The 21450-nt window shown below is 40.9% G+C and overlaps 1 protein-coding gene across 1 annotated transcript in view; it reads left to right on the top strand.

The window, feature by feature from the left end:
- MAP3K15 (mitogen-activated protein kinase kinase kinase 15) overlaps positions 1-21450 on the top strand; it is a 105931-nt gene that overhangs the window by 59096 nt on the left and 25385 nt on the right.

Here is a 21450-nt window from a genome sequence, read left to right as displayed (position 1 = left end):
AGCTATATCTATGCGTATATCCCCTCCCTCTTGAGGCTCCCTCGCACCCCCTAGCCTACCCCTCTGGGTCATCACAGAGCACCGGGCTGAGCTCCCTGTGTTGCACAGCAGCTTCCCATTAGCTATTTTACACGTGGTAGTGTGTATATGTCATTGTTATTCTCTTCAATTTGTCCTGCCCTCCCCTTCCCCCACTGTATTCACATGTCTTTTCTCTACATCTGTATCTCTGTTTCTGCCCTTCAGATAGATTCATCTGTACCATTTTTCTAGATTCCACAAATATATATTAATATATGATACTTGTTTTTCTCTTTCTGACTGACTTTACTCTGTATGACAGATTCTAGGTCCAGCGACATCACTGCAAATGACCCAATTTCATTCCTTTTTAGGGCCAAGTAGTATTTCATCATATATATGTCTCACATCTTCTTTATCTATTCCTCTGTTGATGCACATCTAGGTTGCTTCCATATCCTGGCTATTGTAAATAGTGCTGCATTGAACATTGGGGTACATCTGTCTTTTTGAATTATGGTTTTCTAAAGGTATATGACCAGTAGTGGGATTGCTGGGTCATATCATACCTTTACTTTGAGCTTTTTAAGGAACCTCCATACTGTTCTCCATTGTGGCTATACCAGCTTACATTCTCACCAACAGTGTAGGAGGGTCTCCTTTTCCCCATACCCTCTCCAGCATTTATTGTTTGTAGACTTTTTGATGATGGCCATTCTGACCAGTGTGAGGTGATACCTCATTGTAGTTTTATTTGCATTTCTATAATAATGAGTGATGTTGAGCATCTTAAATTCTCTTTCATTCAACCCTTGTTGAGTATGAGCCAGATCATGACTGAATGCCAAAGTTAAGAAAATAGACATGACATGATCTTAACCTTTAGGGACTTTGTCTTCAGAGCATATATTCTAGCTGTGAGGTCAGACGTGTACCTAAACCCCGACAGCTCAGAGTGATAAATGTCTTCATGAATACCGCAGCATAGTAGAGGGAGGAAGTCATTCTGCTTTGGGGTTTTCAAGAGGCTTCTTGGGAGTCTTTCGGACTGGGGTTTGAAGATTTAGTAAGAATTGCCTCATGGGCGGGAGAGACCGCGGGATGGGGGTGAGGAAGAGGCCACTCCACGTGGCCAGGAGTGTGAGCAGAGAGTTCTTCACGTGCATGTGCTTTCAGGGGACCTCCAGAATACGAGCTATAGGTGCAGCAAATGTGTGCAGTGAGGCAGAGTGTGGAGGGTGGGACTGTGTTGTGACAGGACTGGTATATACCAACGAGGAGCTGAAAATGTCTCATGGACTGTGCAGGTAGGGGGCTAGTTTAACAACAGGATGAACACTGAATGACGGGAAAGAGGGCTGCTGTCTTCCTGTACTGGTGTAATCTGATTTACTGGGCTAGGTAGAGTATGTGAGACTTGAAAATTCCTCTCTGGAGACCCTGAGCCTCAAAAGCTTATTGCTAGGGGTGTCAGCTAAGATGCTGTAGTATAGAGACCCCAAATGCAGTGATTGAAATTTCTCCTTCACATAGCAGTCTAGAGGTGAGTGGACCAGGCTAGTGGCATAAGAGTTGTTCAGGGACCTAACTTCTGCCCATTTTGTAGCTCGTTCATTCCCAAGAGTGTTGTTGTCTTCTAGTTGAAACTCGGTCACTGCTTTACTCTTTCTTCCAACCTGATGAAAGAAGTAGTGTGGAAGCCCAGTTAAGCCATTTTCTTTAAAGCAAGTAGAATTTGCATGGGCCACTTCCACTGACATTCTGTTGGTGAGAACACAGTCATGACCCCTATCTAACTATAAGGGAAGCTGGGAAATAGTCTCTCACTGAGTGGCCATGTGGAGAAGAACTAGGAGTTTGATGCATCTAATCTCACAAAATCCAAGCTGCCTAAACATCTTAGTCCTACAGTTACTCTTCCTCCCTGATAAGATACAGGAAGTGGGGTGGCATTGGGTGAACATAGTGAGAGCTACATGCAAATCCACTTGCTGCTGGGGCTAGGAATCGCTCATGTTTGAATCACACCGCTAAAACTTGAGGATATTCAAATGTGGCTTGAGAATCAGAGTTCTGGCACCTTCTTATCAACCCTCTGTGGCAAACATCTTCCTTAGGGAATGAGTGCAGTGAGGGTTGATGGGGACCGAGTTAGAGGACACTTGCATCTGATTTCTCAGAGGCTTGGCTTTGCTGCAGCAGCTGGATTAAGCTGTAGATGGTGGACTTGCCACTGGCAGCACCTGCATGGCAGCAGCCACACAATCTGTGGCTTCAGGATTCTTGTAACGCATATGAGGGAACATCTCTTTTTTGTGTTGGAGTATATAAAGCACACAGGCAGTGAAGTGTGTAGATCTTTATACAACATGAGTTTTAATAAATAGATATACACATGTAAACAACACGCCTATCAAAATATGAAGTAGTTCCACTCCCACCCCGGAAGTTCCTTTGTTCCCCTTTGCAGGTAGTCCCCACCCCTCTACAGGCCCCCACTCTTCATATATTGCAACCTCTGTCTCCAGAGATGAGTTTTTTCTGTCCTTGAACTTTGTATAAATGGAATCACACAGTATGGGCTTCCCAGGTGGCTCAGTGGTAAAGAATCCGCCTGCCAATGCAGGAGACACAGGTCAGGAGGATCCCCTGGAGAAGGAAATGGCAACCCACTCCAGTATTCTCACTGGAGAATTCCATGGGTAGAGGAGCCTGATGGGCTACAGTCCATGGGATCACAAAGAGTGAGACACGGCTGAGCAATTAAACAGCAGTCACGTAGTATGTACTCTTGTGCCTGGCTTCCTACACTCGGTGTCGTGTTTCTGAGATTCGCCCACGCTGTTTATGGTGTCAGTGGTTCATTCCTTCTCCTTGCTGTGGAGTATTTTGCTGTGTGGATGTGCCGCAAGTGATTTATGCATTCCACAGCTGGCAGACGAGGTTGTTTCCAGTTTGGGGGTACTGAGAACAGTGCTGCTATTAGCATTTATATGTGGCCTTTGCACACCTCTGGGCACATTTCTGTTGGGCACATAGCACATGCTTGTGTCCTACTGTACTAGACACCTGCAAGCAGTGCTTAAGAGAAGTCGCTCAGTCGTGTCCAGCTCTTTGCGACCCCATGGACTGTAGCCCGCCAGGCTCCTCTGTTAATGGGATTCTCCAGGCAAGAATACTGCAGTGGGTAACCATTCCCTTCTCCAGGGCATCTTCCCAACCCAGGGACTGAACCCAGGCCTCCCACATTGCAGGCAAATTCTTTATCAGATTCTGAGCCACCAGGCAGCCAGCAAGCAGTGGTAGTCAGGATTTTTACTCATTTTGGTGGAGGAGCTCCATGGTCTCTATGAAAATATGCCTTCTCTCTCCCCAGCAGTCTTTTTTTTTTTTTTAAATTTTTTATTTTTTTTAAATTTTAAAATCTTTAATTCTTACATGCGTTCCCAAACATGAACCCCCCTCCCACATCCCTCCCCACAACATCTCTCTGGGTCATCCCCATGCACCAGCCCCAAGCAAGCTGCACCCTATGTCAGACATGGACTGGCGATTCAATTCTTACATGACAGTATACATGTTATAATTCCCATTCTCCCACAGCATCCCAAGGCAGGGAACATGGGGATGGGCATCTTCCTTAAGCCTGAAAAGGAAGTTCTATAACTCTGTCCCCCCAGAGTAGTGGGGAGATAGATATAATTTATACTTAATTATATATTAACTATATATAATTTATTGTTATAATTTATTCTTAATATATAAATTTATTTAAGTATAATTTAAGAATATATTTAAGATATATATAAATTATATTTAAGTATAATTTATCTTAAATATAATTTATTCTTAAATTATACTTGGTCAATCCTTGACTTAAAAGAATTAATCAGTTATCCCTGGTGAAGTTTTTGGAAGAATGCCTGGCATACCATAAGTGCTATTTTTTAAAATGGCTCGTTAAATTGAAACTAAGAGGGCTTTTTAAATCACTCACCACCAAGTCTTTTCATGGACCAAGTAGAGGTACCAGTTGTCAAGCAGAATGAAATAGTCTGATTACCATCCACTCAAAGTAATAAAAGAATAAAACGTGTTCTGAAATGGAAAATCAGTATCTAGGAGAACCCGGCATGGCAAGATAAAGTGATTCCAAGATGATACACATTTCCCATTTGGAGGTGGAATGGCTGGGATTATTCTCTGGACAACCACCTTTCTGATGATCGGTCTTCTCCTCCTAGTCTGATTGTCCCCTGTACAGTGGTCCCCAACCTTTTTGGTACCTAGGACCCATTTCATGGAAGACAACTTTTCCATGGAGCAGGGTTGGGGGGTGGTGGTTTGAGGATGATTCAAATATATTACATTTATTGTGTACCTTATTTCTATGATTATTACATCAGCTCCACCTCAGATCATCAGGCATTAGATCCTGGGCGCTGGGGACCTCTGTCCTGTTAGACAGTGGTTCTCTTCACTGTCAGGAAAAAAATCACCACAAATATGTATTGAGGCTGGTCAGGCCCCTCATTGCCAAGAATTTCATTTTCTCCAACCAAAGAGGGATTTTCTGTGGAACTGCAATATTTGCCTCATGTATCCATGCAGTCTGGTCCTGAATCTTTGCTTTAGCTATAACTTGGCCACCCATCAGCAGAGTCACAGTAGGACTTGGCATCATGTACTGTTTTGAGAAAGTGTATGGAGGTACTGTGTGTTTATAAAGGGGAATATCAGTGTTGAACAAATAATGAATTTTCCTGCATTACAGTTGACCTTTAACTCTTAGGAAGTGGAACAAATCATGACCATTAGCGTTACTAAAGGTTGACAGTGATGAATGACTGCACTGTCAGATGCCAAGGGCTCCTGTATTATGCTGCCTTGAACTGGCATCTTTTCCTGACAGCTTCCCCTTCACTGCATTCAGAAGCCCAGTCAAAGGTACTTCCCATTTCCACTGAGCACTTAAATTGCTTGCCTCCCAGTGGCACAGAACCTTTATGAACAGTTTTTACTGGCTGTTGCTTTTACAGACGGGACTTCATTAGATATGCTAAGGCAGCTAGAAGATCCAACTAGGGATCAAGGCAGCAGGCAGATGCATGGTCTGGAAGAACAACTACAGAATCAAAGTCCAGGGTTTGAAAACAACAAAATTGGCCTGTCAAAGAGCGGGAGTATACTCTTATTCTACTCTCTGCATCTTTGGGTCCAGACTGCCAACCCTGGCAACATTGAACTATTCAGCAAAGTGGAAGGGGAGACTGAATGTGTGATACGTGTATTGGAATAGCTGATGTATCACTCTGTGAACAAGTTAAGGATGGAGAGAGGAAGAAACTCTGTGGGCCCTAGAAACATGTGTGGGGGAATATAAGATGAATGATACCGAATCCAGCACACACCAAAGGGACTTCAGGCTTGTTCCAGAACCTACAGCAGTCAGCTCATCCTCAACCTCTGGGCTACCCAGCCAGGCCTCTGCTCAGGTGGAGGGATGGAGAGAACTTGTGTCTCTGCAGTAACCGCCAGCCTCCTTTTCTTTCTTTTGTTTATGTTCGCTATGTGAACTCACCATATTAATTCATGTGTTTAGGTAAAGAACCATTTTTGTTACATGTTTGTAAAGGGTAGGAAAATGATGACATCACCCTACTTTTTTTTTGTCTTTTTTAATTGAAGTATAGTTGGTTTACAGGGACTTCCCAGATGTCTCAGTAGTAAAGAACCTGCCTGCCAATGCAGGAGATGTGGGTTTGATCCCTGGGTCGGGAAGATCCCCTGGAGAAGGAAATGGCAACCCACTCCAGTATTCTTGCCTGGGGAATCCCATGGACGGAGGAGCCTGGCGGGTTATAGTCCATGGAGTCGCAAAAAGTCGGACCCAGTTTAGCGACTAAACAACATGGTTGGTTTGCAATGTTATGTCAGTTTCAGGTATACAGCAAAGTGATTACATATTACATATATATTCTTTTTCAGATTCTTTTCCATTATAAGTTATTATAATATGTATAGTTCCCTGTTCTATTAAGTAAGTCCTTGTATCTATTTTATATATAGTAGTATCTATATGTTAATCCCAATCTCCTAATTTATCCCTCCCCCCCTTTTCTCTTTGGTAACCATAAATTTGTTTTCTATCTCTGTGGGACTATTCGTGTTTTGTAAGTAAGTTCATTTGTATCATTTTTTTAGACTCCACATATTAGCGATGTCATGCGATAGTTGTCTTTCTGTGTCTGACTTACTAGCACTACTTTCCTAGTCCATTTGCCTCCAGGGACCTAAAACCATGTTGCAAAAAGAAGGATACGTATTTGTGGTGACTGTTTTCCTGGCAACGAAGAGAACCACAGAAGCTATGCATTTATAAGGAATCATGTAGTCTCGATCCTTTATTTTAGAGAGGAGAAAGAAAGGCAAGGGCCCAGAATAAAGCAGCTGGTCAATAAGAGCTTGGGAACCAGAACTCCCCAGTTTCATCCCAGTTTTCTACATACACTGGTTTCATATCATGGCATAATCAAGGGAACTCTGCCCAGAAAGCTTGAGCTTCTATTTTCTTTGGCATCTAAAATAAGCCATAGGCCTCTTGGAATTGTAGGGCCATACTTTGTGTGTGTGTGTGTGTCCATGCATGCTCATTTGTGTGCGACTCTTTGCAACCCCATGGACTGCAACCTGCCAAGCGCCTGTGTCATGGGATCCTCCAGGCAAGAGCACTGGGGCAGGTTGCCGCCGCCTCCAGGAGATCTTCCCAACCCAGGGATCAAACCCACATCTCCTGCATTGGCAGGCGAACTCTCTGCCACTGCGCTACCTGGAAGCCCCATATAATGTTAGGCCAAAGAAGCAAGACATAAAAATAACATATAAGATAATTCCGTGTATCTTATTTCTTCCTTTAAGATGCAGAATTTTTTATATTTTTAAAGTAATGCTGAAATTTGTTATCTTATAATTGGTGACCTCATAATACTTGGTCATGATTTAGTTAATAGAGTTTTTTTCTTTCTTATTGAGCCATCAAATGACATCTTAAATTCTATAAAATACAAAAAAAACATGCAAAGCTAAACTATTTGCTTTACAGATATAGAAACCTTTAACTATATAGAAAAGCAAAGGTAAGATATGATCTTAAGTATTTAAGATGCTAAGGATGGTGATATCATCTTAGGTGTTTAAGATGCTTTGGAATGTTCTAGAGGTCTAGCTGGCAAGGGTACCAGGCACTCCTTGATCCTTTGGGAAGGATATATTTGCTCTATAAAACCTATAGATGGAATTCAACCTAATTTACTCAGCATCTGTTGGGCCATACTTTTATGTCTCATTTTTTCATGTATGATGAGGGCATTAGACAGTAGCTGAATATTAAAGCCACTTTCATAGTAAACACTTTTTATACCAAAAGACCAATTGCATTTTTTTCTGAGAAATAGATGATCTTATATTTTCTAAGCAGTGGCCTGGCTGATAATACATATTTTCCTTTTGAAAAATTTTTATCCAGAGAAGTTATCTCTTCTATCTGTCCTCCTTCCTCCCTGCTGGTATCCTTGAGTGTATGTTATCTTCCTTTTCTGTCAAATTCCTGCTGTAATTCCCTTTCTTTTGTCCTTCCTTCAATTAATGACTTATTCGTATGTCAGTGGAGGGGCTTTGTGCTAAAGAAGGAGAGAGCTCATTACCAGTGACTCAAGTTAATGAGTGATTTAAAAATGTGATCACATGTGTACATATTACACACTTGAACTTACATAGACAAGTGAACTTGTTCTCTTCAAATTAATCATGCTGCAGTACTCTGCCTTTGACAACGCTGCCATTATTCAGAATACCATTGTATCATTGGGTGGGGGGAGATTTTTCTCCTTCAGCATTGTTTTGTCAGCTAACATGGCCTATAGGAAATTAGTATCATTACTTTGGGCTTTGAAGGAAAACAGATTTGGATTTGAATTCCAACTCCTATACTTAAGTCTCATGGCCATGATCAAGCCACTGAATCTCCTGAAGCCTTACCTTCCTCATATGTAAGATGGGCACTAACATTTACCATGTAGTAAGCATTCCAGAGAGTAATCCTGGCATGAAGCTAGTGCTTGGCGGTGACTGACGCTTACTGTGTAGTTTATTCATCTGTATTTTTACTAAGTTTAAGAGAAAATGTTTGACCATTTCTAAATATCAAAACCACTTGGAAAATGCAGAGATTGTGCCACCAAAGAAGATAGTTTAAAGGGAGAAATTTCATAAAGCAGTGCCGATAAAAGTGTTGTTAGCATGAAAACGTTGCTGGGGTAAGTACATGGTCCTCTGAGGTGATGATTTTGAATGAGACAAACTTTGTTTGAATGTAGAGATTTGTAGGGGAAAGAATAATGTGTTTAGTCAATTCAGAGTTGATTAATGTACAGCAAGTTTCTCAGCTTTGCATTACTGACATCTGAGGCTGCATAATTCTGTTTGGGAGGCCGTCTTATGTATTGTAGGAAGTTTAGCAACTTCCCAGTCCTTCTATACTAGATGCCAGTAGCCACCCCCCTCAACCAAAGTTGTGACAATCAAAAGTGCCTCCAAACATTGCTAGGTGTCCCCTAGGGACAAAACCAGCCTGATGGGAGACCACTGCTTTATAGGGAGTCATTCTGGGTTGTGAGAAGAGCATTTGCTTTGATATTTGAATCACTTACCAGCAATATGATGTTGACAAGGTACCAGGATGACAATCCTATGGTGTGGATTAACATAGATAAACCATATGCAAGTGGCCTGCATAGCTCCCAGCAGCTAGATGGCTGTTAATAAAAGTTCAGTTCCTTCTTCATTTATCTTCTCCTTTCACTTCTTAATTCAAATGGGGAGGTTACCTAGTATGATATAAAAATATTATAGAATCTCTGTCAAAATCCCAACTGTGTTTTCCACAGAAGTAGGAAAAAAAAACTAAAATTCATATAGAATTTTATCACACAAGACCCCCAAATAGCCTAAGCAATCTTGAGAAAGAAGAACAAAGCTGTATCATACTTCCTGATTTGAAACTATATGTATTACAAAGGTATAGTAATCAAAATGGTATGATACTAGCAAAATGATACAGACACACAGACCAGTAGAGCAGAATAGAGCCCAGGAGATAAGTCCATGCACACACAGCCAACTAATCTCTGACAGGGCATCAGGATTACATAATGGAGAAGAGATAGTCTTTTCAATAAATGGTGTTGGGAAAAGTGGGTGAAAGTGGCTCAGTCGTGTCCAACTCATTGCGACCCCATGGACTATACACTCCATGGAATTCTCCAGGCCAGGATACTGGAGTGGGTAGCCTTTCCCTTCTCCAGGGGATCTTCCCAACCCAGGGATCAAACCCAGGTCTCCCACATTGCAGGCGGATTCTTTACCAGCTGAGTCACAAGGGAAGCCCAAGAATACTGGAGAGGGTAACCTATCCCTTCTTCAGGGGGTTTTCCCAACCCAGGAATTGAACCGGCGTCTCCTGCATTGCAGGTGGATTCTTTACCAACTGAGCTATGAGGGAAGCCCTTTAGGTACAATATTGCAAGTGAACGTGACTCAGTCGTGTCTGACTCTTTGTGACCCCATGAGTTATACAGTCTGTGGAATTCTCCAGGCCAGAATACTGGAGTGGATAGCCTTTGCCTTCTCCAGAGGATCTTCCCAACCCAGGGATAAAACCCAGGTCTCCTGAATTGCAGGCAGGTTCTTTACCAGCTGAGCCACAAGAGAAGCCCGCAAAAGTGGATATTTACATTCAAAAGAATAAAATTGGACCCTCACCTTACATCATAAGCAACAATTAACTTAAAATGAATCTAGGTCTTATATCTAAGGTCTGAAACTGTGAAACGCCTAGAAGAAAAACATAGGGAAAAACTCTTTGACATTGGTCTTGACACTGATTTTTTTAGCTATGACATTAGAAGCACAGACAAAAAAGCAACGTTAACAATAAAATAAACAACTGAGGCTATATCAAACTAAAATGCTTCTGTACAGCAGAGGAACTAATCAACAAAATGAAAAGGCAGTCTACAGAGTGGGAAAAAAATTACTTGCAAACCATCTATCTGATAAGAGATTAGTGTCTAAAACATAAAGAACTCATGCAACTCAATAGAAAAGACAATCTGATTAAGAAATCGGCAGAGGACCTGAATAGACATTTTTTTCTAAGTAGACATCCAAATGGCCAAGAGATACATGAAAAAATGCTCACCGTAACTGATCATCAGGGAAATGCAAATCAAAACCATGATACCTCCAAGTGTTGGTGGAAGTGTGGAGAGAGGGGAACACTGTTGGTGGGAATGTGTTCTCAGCACACACAAAAAAGTATGTGAGATGGTGGATGTGTTAACTAACTTAATTGTGGTAATCGTTTCACAGTGTATATGTATATAAATCATCATGCTGTACCTCCTGGGGAAACAGATTGCAGGAGACAGTATAGCAAGTGACAAAGTGACTTACTGGCATAGTCTGTAGAAATTATGACTAATAAGAAAAACTACTCATAATTTAGCCCCAAAGTTGCCAATTTGTTGTTGTTCAGTCGCTAAGTCATGTCCGACTCTTTGTGACTTCATGGACTGCAGCACTCCAGGCTTCCCTGTCCTTCACTCTCTCTCAGAGTTTGCTCAGATTCATGTCCATTGAGTCAGTGATGCTATCTAACCATCTCATCCTCTCCTGCCCTGTCTCCTTTTGCCTTCAGTCTTTCCCAGCCCATAGCTCTTAAAAAAAAAAAATTTGGAATACAGTTGGTTTACAGTGTTGTATTAGTTTCAGGTGCGGGGCTTCCCAGGTGGCTCAGTGGTAAAGAATCTGCCTGCCAATGCAGGGAACCCACGTTTGATCCCTGGGTCAGGAAGATCCCCTGGAGAAGGAACTGGCAACCCACTCCAGTATTCTTACCTGGGGAATCCCATGGACAGAGGAGCCTGGTGGGCTACAGGACATGGAGTCCGACAGAGAGACAGACACGACTGAGGGACAAAAAAGAAAAAACAGTTAGTTTCAGGTGTACTTCAAAGTGATTCAGTTATACATATAGTCATTCTTTTTTCATATAGGTTATCACAGAATATTGAGTAGAGTTCCCTGTGCTATACAGTAGGTCTTCGTTGGTTATCTGTTTTATATATAGTAGTGTGTGTTAATCCCAGGCTCCTAATTTATCCCTGCCCCTCCCCTATGCTTCCCTTTTGGTAACCATAAGTTTGTTTTCAAAATCTGTGAGTCTGTTCCTGTTTTCATTCTTTTTATGGCTGCGTAATATTCTATTGTACTTATGCTGCCCATAGCTCTTAAATGACTGGGAGTTGGTTGTCTAAAGCATTTAACTTTGTCCAAAGCATTTAAATTTGGAATGGTTTGAGAAATATTTCAAAATGACTCTGCTGTTTATAGCCCACAAAACCATGGATTGAACCACTATGGAAGAAATGAGGTTGATGGGAATTAATGAGATGGTCTTAAAAATTAAAAAAGAATATCATAAGGAAAAAAGCATAGTTCCTAGGACACAGGAGATGCTGCATAAATGTTAATTGTCCTTCTACTTCCCAGCAGAGAATCCCAATCACCATTGTTATGTCATCTTAAACGATGGTATTTGGGGAAGGCTTCTTGGGAAGAACTAGAATCTGGGAGAGCCATTCAGAGTAAAATGGGAAACTTAGTGACTTCTCAGTAGAAGTCCCTTGATTGAGAAGCCTGGCCCTGCCTTTCCTCCCATCCCGCTTCCCCTAGTTCACAGCCCTCTAGCCATTGTCACCTGCCTTCAGCTGTTAAGAGCAGCAGCCTGTTATCCCCTGTGGGTGTTTGTTAAAGCTGTTTCTTTGGTCTGGAATGCTCATTGTTACCTGAGTCTGACTATCCTTCAGGGTCTTGTTTGTTTGTTTATTGACATTTGATCTTTTCTTTATTTTTTTTTGCATTTATTGTCTTCTTTCTAATTTTACAGTCAATATGTGTTCATTGCAGGCAACTAAAAGCATAAAGAATAGGAATCATTCATAATCCCCACCCCCCAGATATAACAACCTCCATTAGCATTTTGATGTGTTTCCACCCAGTGTCATTTTTTAAACTGAAGTATAATTGACCTAGAACACTGTTATTTCCGTGTGTACAACATAGTGATTCAATATTTCTGTATGTTACAAGATGATAAGCATGATAAATCTCGTTACCATCTGTCACCATACAAAGATATTACATAATTATTAACTATATTCCCAATGCAGTACATTTCATCCCCATGACTCATTTATTTTGCACCTGGAATTTAGTTTGTACCTCTTAATCTCCCTCATCTATTTCACACATTCCCTCACCCCTTTCCTCTGGCAACCACCTGTTTGTTCTCTATATCTGTGAGTTTATATCTATTTTGTTACATTGATTTGTCTTCTTAGATTCCACCTGTAAGTGAAATCATACAGTATTTGTCTTTCTCTGACTTATTTTACTTATCATAATACCCTCTAGGTCCATCCATGTTGTCACAAATGGCACTTCAAGATCTAGTTTAAATGTCTCTTTCTGAAAGAATACCAAACCTAAAAACGATGCTGCTATTCATTCTCATAGCACTTGCTCTTTTCCTTCATAGCACTCACATTTCTGTGTTTACTTGTTTAATATTTATCATCCCTTCCCCGATTGTAAGCCTGAGGGGAATAGGGGCCATGGTATACTAGGTCACTATCTACCCTGTACCACATAGTAGGTGCTGAGTAAGTATTTATTGGGTGGATGAATAAAGATATGACTAAATGATCACAACTGTGGTATATAAGTTGGAAGAGATCCATGTGAGTATTTGGGTGCTACAGTTAAGGATTTGGTGATATAAAGCAGATTGATTTTTTTTCTTTTGCATAAAAACAAAGACAAGTAAGTAATACATCTTCAGTGTATAGAGGTACATAAAAACACAGTTACTGGTAATACCACCATTCAAAGATACACTAGTTGAAGTAAGGAAGGGTCCAACACAGGGGACTGAGGAAATTCTAGGGCTGCATAGGCTAGGTCAGGGTCAGCAGTGAGGAAGTGAGATCTGATGCAGATTCAGAGGGGAGTTGCTCTTTCTCACCAAGGAAACCCATGCCTTCTTAGTGTTGGTGACTTGTCAGTTGGTGTATCAAGTCAGGGTAGGGTAACTGCTAGAACAAATGGAGTCACAGCTTCATTGACTTAACACAATGAAACTGTATTTTCATTTACACAGTGTTCCAAGGTGAGTGCATCCTCTTTTGGCAGTCTCTTCTTTTGGTGATTGCTTGATAACCCAATCTCTTTCCATCTTCAGGCTCTGCTCTCCTTAGTTCCTCAGATCTCCTTTCAGGCAAATGACAAGAGCAACCATGGTGAATTGCCAGGGATGTTTTGTGGGTTTTGTAACCACTTTACTGAGACACAATTCACATACCATACAATTCACCCATTTAAAGTATACAAGTCAGTGGTTTTTTAATATATTCTCAGAGTTGTATAACCATTATACTAACAAGTTTTAGAACATTTCCATCCATTGAGTGGCTGAACGAGTATATGACTAAATGATCACTACTGTGGTATATAGTTGGACGATACCTATATGAGTATCTGGGTATTGCCCCCCAAACCCCGAATCTATTACCAGTCACCCCCCCCCATTTTCCGCTAGCCTCCCTCCCTGCCCTAAACAACCACTAACATATTTTGGCCATCCATTAGCAGTTGATTCCTATTCCCCCACCTCACTCCCTAGCCGTCAGAGACTGCTCAGCTACTTTCTGCTTCTAAATTTGCTTATTCTGGATAATTCATATAAATGGAGCCATATAATATGTGATCTTTTGTGACTGGCTTCTTCCACTTAGTAAAATGTTTTCAAGGTTCATCCATATTGTAGCATATGTCAGCGTGTGTGTATGTGTGAAAGTCGCTCAGCCGTGTCCAACTCTCTGTGACCTTGTGGATTATACAGTCCATGGAATTCTCCAGACAAGAATACTGGAGTAGGTAGCCATTTCCTTCTCTAGGAACATATGTCAGTACTTCTTCCCTTTTTATGGCTGACTAATATTCCATTGTTCTGACAGACAACATTTTATTTATTCATTCATCAGTTGATGGACATTTACATTTCTGCTTTTTGACTGTACCAGGAAAATCTGTATGAGTCTAGTCAGGAAGTGATGATCATTAGTTGTTAGCATATTTCATTGACCAAAATCCAGTCTCATAGCCCAACCTCACTTCAAGGGAAGTTGGGAAATGTAGTATGGCTGAGTGTCCAGGGGAAAAGAAATAGATGGGGTTTAGTGAGCACATCCTAGTCTCTGCTACAACTTGTAAATAAGGAATAGAGTTGAACTGGATCCATCTGTGTGGAGATCACTGGGAGTGTATCAGAGAGAAAACCACAAGTTCAGGCAGGAACACACTTCAGCCTCTATGGCCTCTGTGAGAATGGGAAAGCCAGCCTGAGAATGCCCAGCTCCTCATCAGGGCCTGCCAGCCCACCTAGAGCCCAGTCTTCACAGATACTGTCCTGTGGTCCCAGAAACGGAGAAAAGTGGGATGATGGGAGCACAGGTGAGATGACTGAATAGTGGTTCTGCCCTGCTACATAAGTAGGTCGCATTTGTAGAGGAGAAACAACCATTCCGGTTCGTATCTTTCTCTGGCTCTAGGCATTGCTCACACTAAAACACAGGTTGCCTCAACTGATCCTTCTCTGTATGTAAATACGAGGCATCTGGCTGGAAGAGGGCACTTGCTTTCTTGTGGCAGTTGTGCGTCTGTCAGTATACAACCAGGAAACAGAAACCACTCTAACTATTTAGAATATAGGAAACATAATACAGGAAACTGGTTATACAGGTGACAGAAGAGCTGTGAAGGCAAACAGGGAACTGAGGCAGCTGAGAAATTAGCATCAGCAGGAAGCAGGTCCCATCTCTCCCTTGGCCAGAGGGACACAGGGAAGAGGTGATGTTACTAGAACCCAGGAGCCAGGATCACCTGGAACTGTTGTGAGCCAGCATGTTGGGAGTTGGTGTAAAGAAGAGATGCAGCTGGTTGCTAAAACCACCACACACAACACAGAAAGAAGGAAAAAGGGCTCTGGCTTCTTCACCTCCTCTGGCTGCTCATCCACCAGTTCCTCCCATTGGCTATTCATTCATTGCTGGTAATCAGCCAACTTGCGGGCCTGGGAAGGGCCTAGAGGAGTCAGCCCCCTGTGATGCAGAGCACAGCAGAGGAAAACAGAAGTGTATATGAGGGCAAACAGGCCAGTGAGTGGCCTGCAGGACAGAGCTATCAGAAACACAACTCCGTTTCTGTGTAGTTTTAAGTCAACTTTATTAAGGTAATTAAGGAATAATTTACATATAATAAGTTCCACCCATTTGAAGGGTGCAATGTTATGACTTTGGCCAAATAAATACACCCATGTAACTACTGCCACAATCAAGATATAGAATGTTTTACCCACCCAGCTTTTTTTTGGGGGGGGGGTGGAGTTGCCCTTTCATAGTCACTTCCCCTCACCATCCAGCCCCATTTGGATAATTTCAATTGACTTGTGTTTTAGTTCACTCATCCTTTCTTTTGTAGTGTCCAAATCTGATGTTATGCCCATTCAATGGTTATTTTTAAATTTTTCTGAATTTTTCAGTTCTAGGACTTATATTCATTTGGTTTTTGAGAATTTCCATTTCCCTTACAAAATACCTTCTCATTTCACATGTACACATGCATTATATTTATATAAATAGTATATTTACAATAGTTGCTTTAAAGTTCTTGTCTATTAAATTCAGTCATAGTCAATCCTGGATCTGGTTCTGGTAATTATTTCATGTCAGTTATGGGCCACATTTTCTTGCTCCTATGCTTATTTCATAATTTTACTATATTCTGGACATTTTATCTACAAGAACAGCGGAGACTGACATATAATTTCAGTTTGTTTTATTAGCCTGAATGTCTGAGCCCTCTCTTAGGTCTGGCAATGAACATGTATGACTGATGTTTTTCATATTTCTCCTGAAGGGTAGCTGGGTTGGGAATGGACCTTCCTTTTTGTTTTCCCTAACTTATTTATTTTTAATTGAAGGAAAATTGCTTCACAATGTTGTGTTGGCCTCTACCATACATCAACATGAGTCAGCCATGGGTATACATGTGTCCCCTCCCGCTTTTACCTCCTTGCCACCTCCCCTCCCTTCCCACCCCTCTAGGTTGTTACAAAGCCCTGGTTTGAGTTCCCTGAGTCATACAGCAAATTCCCATTGGTTATCTGTTTTACACATTGTAGTGTATATGCTTCCATGTTGCTCTCTCCATTCATCCCACTGTCTCCTTCCTCCCCACGCCCATGTCCATAAGTCTGTTGTCTATGTCTGTGTCTCCACTGTTGTCCTGGAAATAGGTTTACCAGTACCATCTTTCTAGATTCCATATATATGCATTAATATACATTATTTGTTTTTCTGACTGACTTCATCTGCCTCATTAGAACTGACTCGCATGTGTTCCTTTTCATGGCTGAGTAATATTCCACTGAATGTATGTACCACAGTTTCTTTATCCATTTATCTGATGATGGACCCTCCTTTTAGCTAGACTCAGTTTACTTGTGGTTAGCCCAACCCAAACCTCTTGCCCCTCTGCTGCCTTTTTGATTCTCTCAGTATTTGAGCAGAGAAGATGTGGGGCTGCTTTCTGGTATCTTTGGATTCAGTGTTGGCAGAGCCCCAGAATCAGTGCTGTGAGAATTTCTGTGGTGTCCTTCTACTTTGGGGCCTTTCATTCACTGTGGCTTTCTTGGCAGAATTCCAGGGCTGGGTGTGAGGCCAGAGCATTATCACACTAAGTGATCTGTGTTTGCTTGGGGACCCTTCCAGATCCCATTTTGTCCCATCAGCCATCATCTTGTTCAAAGCTTGGCTGATGGTCTCCTCGTCTTTGTGAAGTTTCTCTATGAAGGCCTCTTTCTTCCATTCATCAGTACTTGGAGCAGGCTCCCAGCTATGGAAGCTATCTCAGCTCTCTGCTCACTCTGAAAGGTCCGTTTTTCTCTGGAATTTATTTAATTAAGGTAGTTCTTCCTTTCATTCAGTATAGTTTTTATATCATCTGTGTTTGTATTGTTACCCTAGGAGTTGAAGGCCTGTCACATTCTCCTACATCCAGATAAGAAGCAGAAGTCTCTGAAAAAGGTTTTTCATGGGCAACCTAAGGAAAAGTTTGTTCTGAAAAGCATACCACTCTAATGAGACCTTTTGCTTTTAATTCTTAGAGCTGGCTTAGAAGAAAGTTATTTTGGAACTCTGTCTACCACTCTATAAAATTTCTCTCACAGACACACAGTATAGAACACAGAGAGGCAGAGAGGACGATTCGTGACAAACCAGTGCTCTGGCAGACCTCTGGCTCACAGTAACCTGTGAGGCAAGCAAAGCCGAACATACTCTTCAAGCGAAGAACTGAGGTACAGAAAGGGCAAGTACCTTGTTCCAAATTCAGATGGATAGTGCATGGTATGAAAATAACTGGAATCTAGCTTTATATATTTCCAGTGCAGTATTCTGTTTTTACTCCATGCATTTTGTTGCATCAGTAATACATGAATATGTTTATGTATCCTTATGAAAAATTGAAAAAATACATTTAAAGCAGTTGTCCCGTGTAATTCTAATCTGTGATCCCACTTGTATTCCAGAAATAACCTCTCTTGTCAGTTTGGTGTATGTCCTTTCAGATAATTTTGTCAGCTTTTACATGCTACTAAACTGTCATACCACAGGGTTTTTAAAATACAAGACCATGCAGGAGATGTTCTGTTATTTTCTTTGTTCACTTAGCAGTCAGTGCTTGGAGATCTTTCCATGTCAGTACATTTAGTCCTGCTCAGTTTATCATTTCTTTAATAGACACTTTTTCTTTTTAGCAGATCCAGTTCTAAGCCCTGGGGCACAGCAGAAAATAGACAAAATAACAAAATCCTCCCATCTTGGAGCTTATATTCTTAAGTAGGGGGAGATAATTTAAAAATAAGTAAAATTATGAAAATAGGTTAGGATGATAAGGAGGGGCAGTGAGTCCGGGAGATGGCAATAAGTTGAGTGCTCAGAGAAGACCTCACTTATTAGAGAGCAACTTGGAGAAAAGATCAAGAAGAGATGAGGGAACATATCATGTAAACTGTGGGGGAAGAGCCCTCCAAGTTGAGGTATCAGCATGTAGAACATCAGAGCAGCTAGAGCAGAGCAAGTGATGGTCGGGGGAGAGGGTAGTAAGAGGTGAGGTTGGAGAAACAGCGGGGACCGGATCTTATAGAACCTTGTCAGGCCTCATAAGAGAATTGACATTTGCTCTGAGATGGGAACCACTGGGGGGATTTTTTTTTTAAAAGATGTAATTGACATATATATATGAGTTTCAAGTGTACAACATCATGATTCAATATATGTATATTGTGAGTGGCTTCCCTGGTGGCTCAGACGGTAAAGCGTCTGCCTACAATGTGGGAGACCTGGGTTCAATCCCTGGGTCAGGAAGATCCCCTGGAGAAGGAAATGGCAACCCACTCCAGTATTCTTGCCTGGAAAATCCCATGGATGGAGGAGCCTGGTTGGCTACTGTCCATGGGATCGCAAAGAGTCAGACATGACTGAGCGCCTTCACTATCACTATATATTGTGAAATTATCACCACAGTAAGTCTAGTTAACATCCATCACCTTACATAAACAATCTTTTTCTTGTTATGAGAACTTTTAAGATATCTCTTAGCAATTTGCAAATATGCAATATAGTAGTAGTAATTATAGTCATCATGCTGTACATTATATCCCCCAAACTTACTTATTTTATACTTGGGAGTTTGTGGTCTTGACCCAGTTTACTGTTTTGCCCACCTCTCACCCCCTCCCTCTGGCACACCAATCTGTTCTTTACACCTGTGAATTCAGTTTTTCATTGTTAGATTCCACATATAAGTGAGATTATACAGTATTTTTCTTTCTCTCTTTGATGTACTTCACTTAGCATAAGGCTCTCAAGGTCTATCCATTCCTTACTTTTTTATAGCTGAATACTAGTTCATTGTGAACATGTGTATGTATGTGTTTGTGTGTATGTATATGTGTGTATACACACACACATCCCATTTTCTTTATTCATTCATCTGTCTGTGGACACTTAGGTTTTTCCATGTCTTTGCTATTGTAAAGTATGCAGCAATGAACACAGGAGTGTGGGTATCTTTTTGACTTAGTACTTTTGTTTCCTTTAGATAAATGCCCAGAAGTGGAGTTGTTGGGTCATAGAGTAGTTCTGTTTTTAATCTTTTGAGGATCTCCACACTGTTTTCCATAGTGGCTGCACCAATTTATATTACCACCAACAGGGCACAAGAGTTCCCTTTTCTCCACATCCTCACTAACATTTGTATCTCTTGTCTTTTTGATGATAGCCATTGTAACAAGTGTGAGGTAATATCTCATTGTTTTTGCATTTCCCCAGTGACTAATGATGTTGAGCATCTTTTCATGGACCTGTTAGCTTATCTGTATGCCTTCTTTGGAAAAATGTTTATGAGATCCTCTGCCCATTTTTAAATCAGATTTTTGGTGGGTTTTGTTGTTGTTGTTCTTTATATATTTTGAATGTTAACTTCTTATCAGATATATGATTTGTACGGAAAGTTTTGAGAGACATGTTCAGACTTAGAGTTTAGCAGAGTCACTTGGACTGCTGTGTTGAAAATAGACTGTAGAGGGGCAAGGGTGGAAGCAGAAAATGATGGTGACTTGGACCAGGGTGGTCATTGTAGAATTCATCAGGAGTAGGCCATTTTTTGATATGGTTTAAAATAAAAACCAACAGATTTTGTTGAGTGAACAGAAGGTGTTAGAGTAATGAAACTTAACTCCAAAGTTTTTGGCTTGAGTAACAGGAAGAATGGATCAGCCATCATTAAATGAAAATGACTGTGAGAACAGATTTGATGGGACAATTGAGAGTTTTGTTTTGAACACACTAAGTTTGAGGTATTAGACATGCAAGTGAGATGCCTAGAAAGCAGTGGATATATAAGTCTGGAGTTTAGGGAAGTGCTCTGGGCTGCAGATAGAAATGGGGGCATCGTCAGAATATATATAGATGGCTTGAAAAATCCTGATGCTGGATAATATCACCAAGGGATCTGGTGCAGTTACCGATGAAAAGTCCAAGCATTGTGCCTAGGGACACTCCAGTGTTAAAAGATCAGAGCAATGAATGGGAACTAGAGAATTAGATTGAAGTAGAAGGAAAATTTAGGAAGTGTGGTATTCTGCAAGCCAAGGAAGAAGGTGGTCCAAGGAGCAGGGAGTACTCAATGGTCTAATGCTGCTGGAAGGTCAAAGACAAGGGCTGAGAATTAATCAGTGGATTTAGCAATGAAGAAGACATACTGAATCAGACTGTCCAGTATTAGATACTGATGCCTGAATCCCATCTCCACAGATTGATTTAATTGGTATGAGGTACAGCCTGGACAGCAAGATTTTTAAAGCTCCCCAGGTCATTCTAGTATGCACCCAAAGTTGAGACCCTACTGTCTTCATTAACATCCACTCTTAAATTGTGAAATGGTCTTGTTATCAGAAACAGATGTGGCTGGACTGATTATACACAGAACTATTTATCTGTAGGCTTATTCTTGGATACTTTGGGATGTGAAAATAATAAGCAGATCTGAAAACTGATTATTAACCACCAAAGAGATTAGCTATTTAGCACCTATCTGAAAGTGGCTTTTAAGCTGAAAATCCCTTTGCTTTTTACTTTTTGCAAATGTTTGATTCTTTGTTTTGTTTATCCTCAAAAGACCTTTTGTTGTGAGTAACAGGGTTAAGTTTCAAGTTAATGAAAAAGTTCAAGGGAAATCTTGATGTAATTGATCTAAAGAAAACCAACCAAACAAACTTGGACTGAAATCAATAATTAAGCATTTAAAAGAGTTAAGTACATTCTTTTCAGAATCTGAACACCTCAAAAGTTGGCTCATAACAGTTATAGAAATTTTGTGCTACATTAAAGCTTTAATTGTTTTCATTTTCTCACAACAGACTCTAGAAATTATTTAAATGCTTTAGTAAATTTGAGTTGAGTTGGTAGCTGTTGGCTCTTAAAAATTAAAGCATATCATGGGTAGGCTGTTCATCATGTGATCTAGTTCTTAGGCTGGTAAAGTTGGATTCTATGGCCAAAGAGAGGAAGGATTCAATGTATTAGGACAAGACCAAGATAGAAAATAGAGAAAGTCGGAGTTGAAATAGAAGCCTAATTATTGCAGGCTTCCAGAAGGATGTCAAGTGTCTAGATTAGCCCTTCTTAG

This window comes from Capra hircus (genome assembly GCF_001704415.2).
Source record: "Capra hircus breed San Clemente chromosome X unlocalized genomic scaffold, ASM170441v1, whole genome shotgun sequence".
NCBI classification, from domain to species: Eukaryota; Metazoa; Chordata; class Mammalia; order Artiodactyla; family Bovidae; genus Capra; species Capra hircus.
The sequence above is the reverse complement of the archived record's forward strand: the minus strand, read 5'-3'. Positions and strand labels throughout refer to the sequence as shown.